At 37.8% G+C, this 7075-nt stretch overlaps 1 long non-coding RNA gene across 1 annotated transcript; it reads right to left on the bottom strand.

The window, feature by feature from the left end:
• Nucleotides 1-2073: 2073 nt before the first annotated feature.
• LOC149803587 (uncharacterized) lies at nucleotides 2074-6189 on the bottom strand. Its single transcript, XR_016419963.1, has 3 exons — nucleotides 5918-6189; nucleotides 2552-2662; nucleotides 2074-2336 (listed from the first exon to the last, which is right to left on the bottom strand). It is a non-coding gene; the product is annotated as an uncharacterized LOC149803587 (long non-coding RNA).
• Between the last annotated feature and the right edge of the window lie 886 nt (nucleotides 6190-7075).

Below are 7075 nucleotides of genomic sequence, written 5' to 3'. Positions count from 1 at the left end.
TACATACATTACTTATAACATGATTAGTATGATGAACTTTATTAATAACATTTACAATGGTATTTATGAATACATACATACATACATGCATACATACATTACTTATAACATGATTAGTATGATGAACTTTATTAATACATACATACTGTCATGTTTACCCCGACCCAGAGTAGCCCCGTTGAAACATGTATAATCAAGGTAATTCTGACGGGTCATTGTTTGATGTCGAACATTGCCGAAGGCTAGCACTAATCCGTTACGTAAGACTGTTGTGGCTAGAATCGAAAAACCGGACATCGGAGTTGCGAGGCGCCCGATAGCCAGTTATCACCTAGGTGTCGAAATGTTTCCAAGATCAAAAGAAATTGCATGAAGAAGTGGGAGTGTCCTAACTTCTTTCCCCTGCGAACAGACAGACAGGTTGAACTGGCTGCTAAGACGATTGGACAGGGGCACAGCGCCACCCAATCAGAATCGAGATGGGGGGAGACCTTGATTTGGGTAGAATGATATCCCTGCGTTTTCCGGCAAAAGTTAGTTCGCTGAGAGAAATTACCCAGAGAAGAGGTTAGCGTAACTCCGAATAGCCATTCGTTATTGGCGGGAAAATCTTAGAGCGGGAAATTCTAAGTACAGAAAGCTTCAAAAGGTCAGTAGATATTTGTTCGGTCTTTGTGGAATGCGACTGCATTTTAATTGTAGGTCGTATGTATACTTTATTAGTACTAGAATCGTAGTACGAAGAATTACTTTGTTTTGTTAATATGTTTGCATATTTTGAAGAAATGAGTTGATATTTGTAAAGAATTATATAGCTTGCCAGCCGTCGTAAGAGTTAATATTGTAATTTACTATGTGGGTATTTTATAGTAGACTAACACATATGTTCATATGATTATAGATTTTGCCATTGTTGAATATTTGTAATGTACAGACATGCGTCTGATTTTGTCAGATTGTAGTACGATGAGATTAAATATATATGTGTATATACTGACGTGACGCAATGTATTGATGTCTGTATAACAATTCGCTGATACTGTGTTATTACGCCATTGTTTACCCTGCAAGAAGTGTGTGGGAATTTCGATGTGCATGCATGCGTGGCCGAAACAGTGACAGCTATCTGATGGTTAATTGTCGTTATAGTGTGAGGTGAGGTTCGATAAAACATTTGTTAACGCCTTGTGGTTTTTCACAGGAAGCTTTGAGGGACAGACCAGTTAAAGTTTGGTCCCGTTGTCTCGGATAGAGAGACGGAGGAAAGGAGGGAAGGAGAAGAGGGTGGAGTTGAAGTCTAGGAGCGGAATTGGAGGAGGAGATAATAGAGAGGGAAAGGAGAAGAAAGGAGAAGTTGAAGTCTGGAGCGAAGCTGGAGGATATAGTAGAGAGGAAACAGAGACAAAGAAGGAGTTAGAGGAACGGAAAGAAGGAAGGAATCAGCGGGAAGAAATAAATGAGTAGATGCAAGGACAGGGGCAAAATCGAACTCACACTGTAAATCACGGGATGAATTAGGCTGTCACTTGGTCGAGGGAAAGACGAGTGATTGGAAGTTATCGTTTTTAAATTATCACATTTATTAAATTGTTATTGATTGAATTTCATCTTCGTGTTCTCTATAATTTAACCGTCGGCATTCCTGACTGGGGGCTCAGAGCTGTAAATCTACATCATCACTAATTTAACTTTCTAACCTAACGAGCCAGGGTGGAACTTTCAATTTAATTTAATTAAATTATATTGGGAGAACCCCACCCCAATACGACAGAACGTCACACATACATGCATACATACATACATACATACATACATACATACATACATACATAATGATACATACATACATACATACAAATAACATTACTTATAACATGATTAGTATGATGAACTTTATTAATAAAATTTACAATGGTATTTATAAATACATACATACATACATACATACATACATACATACATACATACATACATACATAAATTGACATGTGAGTTAGCGATAATTTTGTTTCTTTTGTCAAATTTGCGTGATAATTTGTTTATGTACAAGATGTATATGTCTGGGTTCTTTATTCTTGCTAATGAGCGGAAATTCTGATAAGTTTTGTGATATCTTCCAGGGATTTCTCTTAAGAGTTCCTCGTCCTTCAGTACTCTGACAAAAGTTTCAATATCCTTTCTTCGTGAAAACTTTGATTTTCCTGTCTGGAAACCTTCCAATTCGGAGACTGTTGTAGAGTATATTTTATCTAGAGCATGGCCAACCCCACCAGCCAACTTGCTATGCCTGTCCAAAGTGGCGTCACTCAGCTGATGACTGGCCGATCGTAAGCTTTCTATAAAGATAATAAAAAGTCAGCATTAATATTTTAACCTCCAAAATTAACATTATGTGGTAGTTTTAAAATTAATGAACACATAATATATTAGACACCAAGAACATCATGTCAAAGTCGTACTTCCACGAATTACAAAATACTGCATATATTTATAAAACAAAATTCTTCAAATTTAAAACGATTAATAATAATTCCGTTATCAAATGATTTACCTTTGAACTCCTTGTTCAAAAATTCATTGACTAGGTCAACCTCATCATTGTTTCTGGCACCTCCTCGAAGATTAACTATTCAGTTCCACATCAAGTCTTGCTGCATTCTGTCTGAAACGCACCCAGATACTTAGGACTGTTTTCTCATTGTTTAACTGATTCTTATACAAATTTACTGTTACTGACCCACAAATGAAATAAATATGTTATATACTACCGCAGAATGATCACACTAAATTAAAACTATTTTCTTTAGAATATTTGATATATGCATCTGATGATTCTGATATAGTCCAAACCAGGGCCAGCGCTACCATATAGGCAAACTAGGCAGACGCCTAGGGCGCTGATTTCAGGGGGCGCATTTTTATTTTTTTTTAATTGTTTATAAATGTTGAAATTAATATTTTCGGGGGGAGGGCGCCAGAATCTAACCTTGCCTAGGGCGCCAGATAGTCTGGTTGGGTTTGGCGCCGGCCCTGGTCCTAATGGGTATTCAGCTGTCACTTCTTTGATGTTCCAAAATTATATTAATTATAGGTGACTTGTTTTTAAATAAATGAACCGATAGAATCTTTACTGTGGAACTTTTGTAACATCCAATTAAACACTTGTCATAACTTTTATAATTTATTTTCACGTGACTTTTTAATATTTTTTGTACAGTAACCCTAAAGCAAACACTAAGTACCCCAAAAAAGGACCCAAAAAAATATAATGCAGGAATTCTTTTAAAATTACTTTATGAATAAGTAAGCATTTAGTGGATTTTTCTTGTATGTGTTTTATCATGGATAACCATTTTGTTCTTTACAGTCGCTGGGATTATGAACTCATACAGAATAATTACACTGGACAACAAATTTTTACAAAAGTCATGTTACTGAAATAAAATTAGTCAATTCTTATCAATTTTTATGTGCTGAACACGAATATGACAGTCAAATTGCAAAATTGGCTCTAGTTTTTTTTGTAATCAAGGAAATTAATGTTTACATAACGAAATGCATTCCAATAGTAAAAGGTCAACTGTAATAGCCTACCTATAAAAAATCAAGTTATTGACTACATCTTAGATTTCTTCGCCTGTCTCTTGTACAGCTGTTCGGGAGCATCTCTGAGGAGTGTCCAGCAGTAGTCAGCCAGCATTGTAGTGGACCATTTTCCCTGGTATCTTTGTTCCATTGTTGCGATATCTTGATGAAAACGTTCGCCGTGTTCATCACTAACAATACCACAGTTGCTAGGAAAGAAATCCAAATGGGAATGAAGGAAGTGAATCTTTAGAGACATATTGCAGCCAAGTTTCTTATACTTCATCAACATGTCTTCTACTAGTTCCTTATAGTTTTCTGCCCTAACATTTCCGAGGACGTTTGTAGAAACTAGGCGAAAAGCATTCCATGCTTGTTTCGCGTCACCTTCCAGCAAGTTGTTGAACCGGTCATCTTTGAAAAGCTCTCGAATCTGAGGACCCACAAAAACTCCCTCTTTAATCTTTGCTTCGCTGAGTCGAGGGAATTTTTCATGCAGGTATCGGAATGCTGGCAAAGTCCGGTCAATGGCTTTCACGAAGTTCTTCATCAAACCTAGTTTGATGTGAAGGGGTGGTAGCAAGATTTTCTGAGCCTCAACCAGAGCTGGGTGTTGGATATTCTTCTCTCCAATGGCTACATTCTGCCTGTGAGTCCATTCCTTCCTCATGTAGTGCATTTCCCTTGCTCGGCTATCCCACTCACATAAGAAACACATGTATTTTGTATATCCTTGCTGCAGTCCCATTAAAAGGGCAACTACCTTCAAATCACCACAGAGGTGCCAGCTGTACTTGTTATACTCAATGGAATTCAGTAGCTGCCTTAAGTTATCGTATGTCTCTTTCATGTGGACAGCATACGCTACTGGAATAGATGGAAGAATGTTTCCATTGTGCAAAAGCACAGCCTTGAGACTCAGTTTCGAAGAGTCCACAAATAGTCTCCATTCTTGTGGGTCATGAGTGATTTTTAAAGCATTCATGAGGCCCTCAATATCGGAACAGAATATCAGATTACTTTCCTTTCTGAAGAAAGGCTCCAATTGCTGGTGGCGCTTTCGATATGCAGTAATTGTGACATCTTCTTCTAGAAGATTCCATTGTTGGAGTCTTGATCCTAGCAATTCTGCCTTGTTCTTTGATAAGTCCAAATCACGAATCAGGTCATTTAGTTCTTCCTGTGTTATTCTGTGTGGGGTTGATGATGCACCACAGTGAAAATCTGGATCACTGCATGCTGATGGACCAGGAGAAGAACAGGTCGACTCACCTTTGTCTTCGTCAGATGAATCAAGAGAATATTCTGCTGGAGGTTCTGGAATAGGAAGTCCCTCACCATGTGGAACTGGTCTCAATGCAGACGGAATGTTTGGGTAGACTATTCTCGACTTCTTTCGCTTCGTTATTCCGCCGGAAAGAGGAGGAACCAAGCAGAAGTAACAGTCATTTAGGTGGTTGCTTGGCTCTCTCCACACCATTGGGACTGCAAACGGCATTGATGACCTTTTGCAATTCAACCACTGTGAAAGCTGTGTTGTACATGTAGCACAGCATATATGCGGAGCCCAAGGCTTGTCTTGGTCACCAACCTTGCATCCGAAGTAAAGATGATATGCCTTCTTCACTTGAGAATTGATACTTTTCTTCTGGTTGGCAAATGTCACTTCCCCACAAATATAGCAAAAATTGTCCGCGGTATTAACACACTTTCGAGGCATTACTGTTCTTTATTGTACGTAAATGGATAAAATAATAAGTTTTATGTAACAGTAGCTTGAACTGTCTCGCACAACGTCTAAAATATTTTAAATGCTGAACCTATCTGATTGGGCTTTATATAGTACACTGCTTACGTCAGCTTCAGCAGCCGCCTGGCATTAGTATAATAGGCCTACACATGTATAGTACACTGCTGACGTCAACTTACTTCAGCAGCCGCATGGCATTAGTATTGCATTGCATCAGAAAATGATGCAATCAACTGTGGATGATGTGAGCATGATGGTATTATGCAATGTTACATCATTATTCCGGATGTTGCTGCAGTCCTACTGGAGAAATTTACACAGTGAAACATAGAAAATGAGGTATATGAATATCTTCAAAACGAGAGCCAATACAAATTTTTCACGGTTATATTCGTGTTCGGCACACCAAAATACTACAGATTAGGGCCTTTTCAAGTCAGTAATGATTTCACTGTTGACCAGTGTTACAGTAATAAAAGGCTTCAATACATGTTGTTCCTTCATAGATGTTAGATGGAGTTAGCTTGACCTAATTAACATATAAATACATTAATGCTCTGAAACAAATATAACATGGCTCACTTGTAATTAGATTGTGCCCCATGATAAAGTATCTTCTGTGGTTATTGTTGTGGAATTTGACCATGTCTTGCTTCCAAAAGGACACCACTGATGGGCCATCATTTTCTCTGACAGCATCTCTTCTTACTTTATCTTCCATCCCTCTGATGAGAATCGTCTTTGTATACTCGAATTTACGGTCAACAGCCTTTTCACTTACAGAGTCTTTCTTGCTCTTCCTTTTCTTAGATTTCTTTTTTGATATCTTTTTGCAATTTTCAGAGAAAAACCATTCTTCGTCTGGAAATGAAAACACATGTATCTTACATAAAAATGAGAATATGAAGAAAAAAAAATTCTTAGTACGTCAATATGACCATTATTATAATGTAACAGTTGGGGTATGATTTTAGATAATGCCATATCCTTTGTATTGATAAAGTTCCATGAGATGAACATTAATGAAGAGATACATTATGTTATTACCACTATCTGGAAGCTCTTTAATCCCTTTGCACGAAACATGAAACCACTGATGGTCACATTTCTGATTGGAACATTTGACCATTGGTTCTTCTTTGACCGACTGGCACACACAATAAATCTTCTCATCTACTGTTTTCCTGCATGTGTCACCGCACACCCACTCATCTGGCAGATTGTCTTCCTCTAGGCTAAAACAACATAGATGGAAAATGGAGCCTCTAGGGCAGGATCTATTCAGGCATTGTATCATCGGTTCATCTTCTCCCAGATCTGGAAATAATTTGAGTTTGTCAGGAGATATCTTTGTATTCGATAAGACCAAAACTGTTATTAGTTTAACAATGATGTACATTGATACTGATTTTGACTAAGTGAAGCACATTGGTACTGATGTTTATCACTTGTGCAAAAAAATGGAATACGGATAATTTTGAAAAAATAGAATCTCCATCATAAAGCTGTACAAAACAAGCTATAGATGTATATTATTTTACCTGAAGCAGTAGCATTCTTTTGTGAATTTCTCCAGGTGATGGCACCAAGCCCTCCAATCTTTGTACAGGATTCCCAGCATTGGATCTTACATTTTGAGCATCTCTGTGTCTTTCACAAGACAGGCCTTTCCCCCAGCACACTATGGGATACATATGATTATCATCTCTTCTTGGAACATAATCATGCAGCCGCTCCAGT

Source organism: Sinohyriopsis cumingii, chromosome 3, assembly GCF_028554795.1.
Source record: "Sinohyriopsis cumingii isolate HCF-2022 chromosome 3, ASM2855479v2, whole genome shotgun sequence".
Lineage (NCBI taxonomy): Eukaryota > Metazoa > Mollusca > Bivalvia > Unionida > Unionidae > Sinohyriopsis > Sinohyriopsis cumingii.
This window is presented reverse-complemented; position numbering and strand designations above follow the sequence as displayed.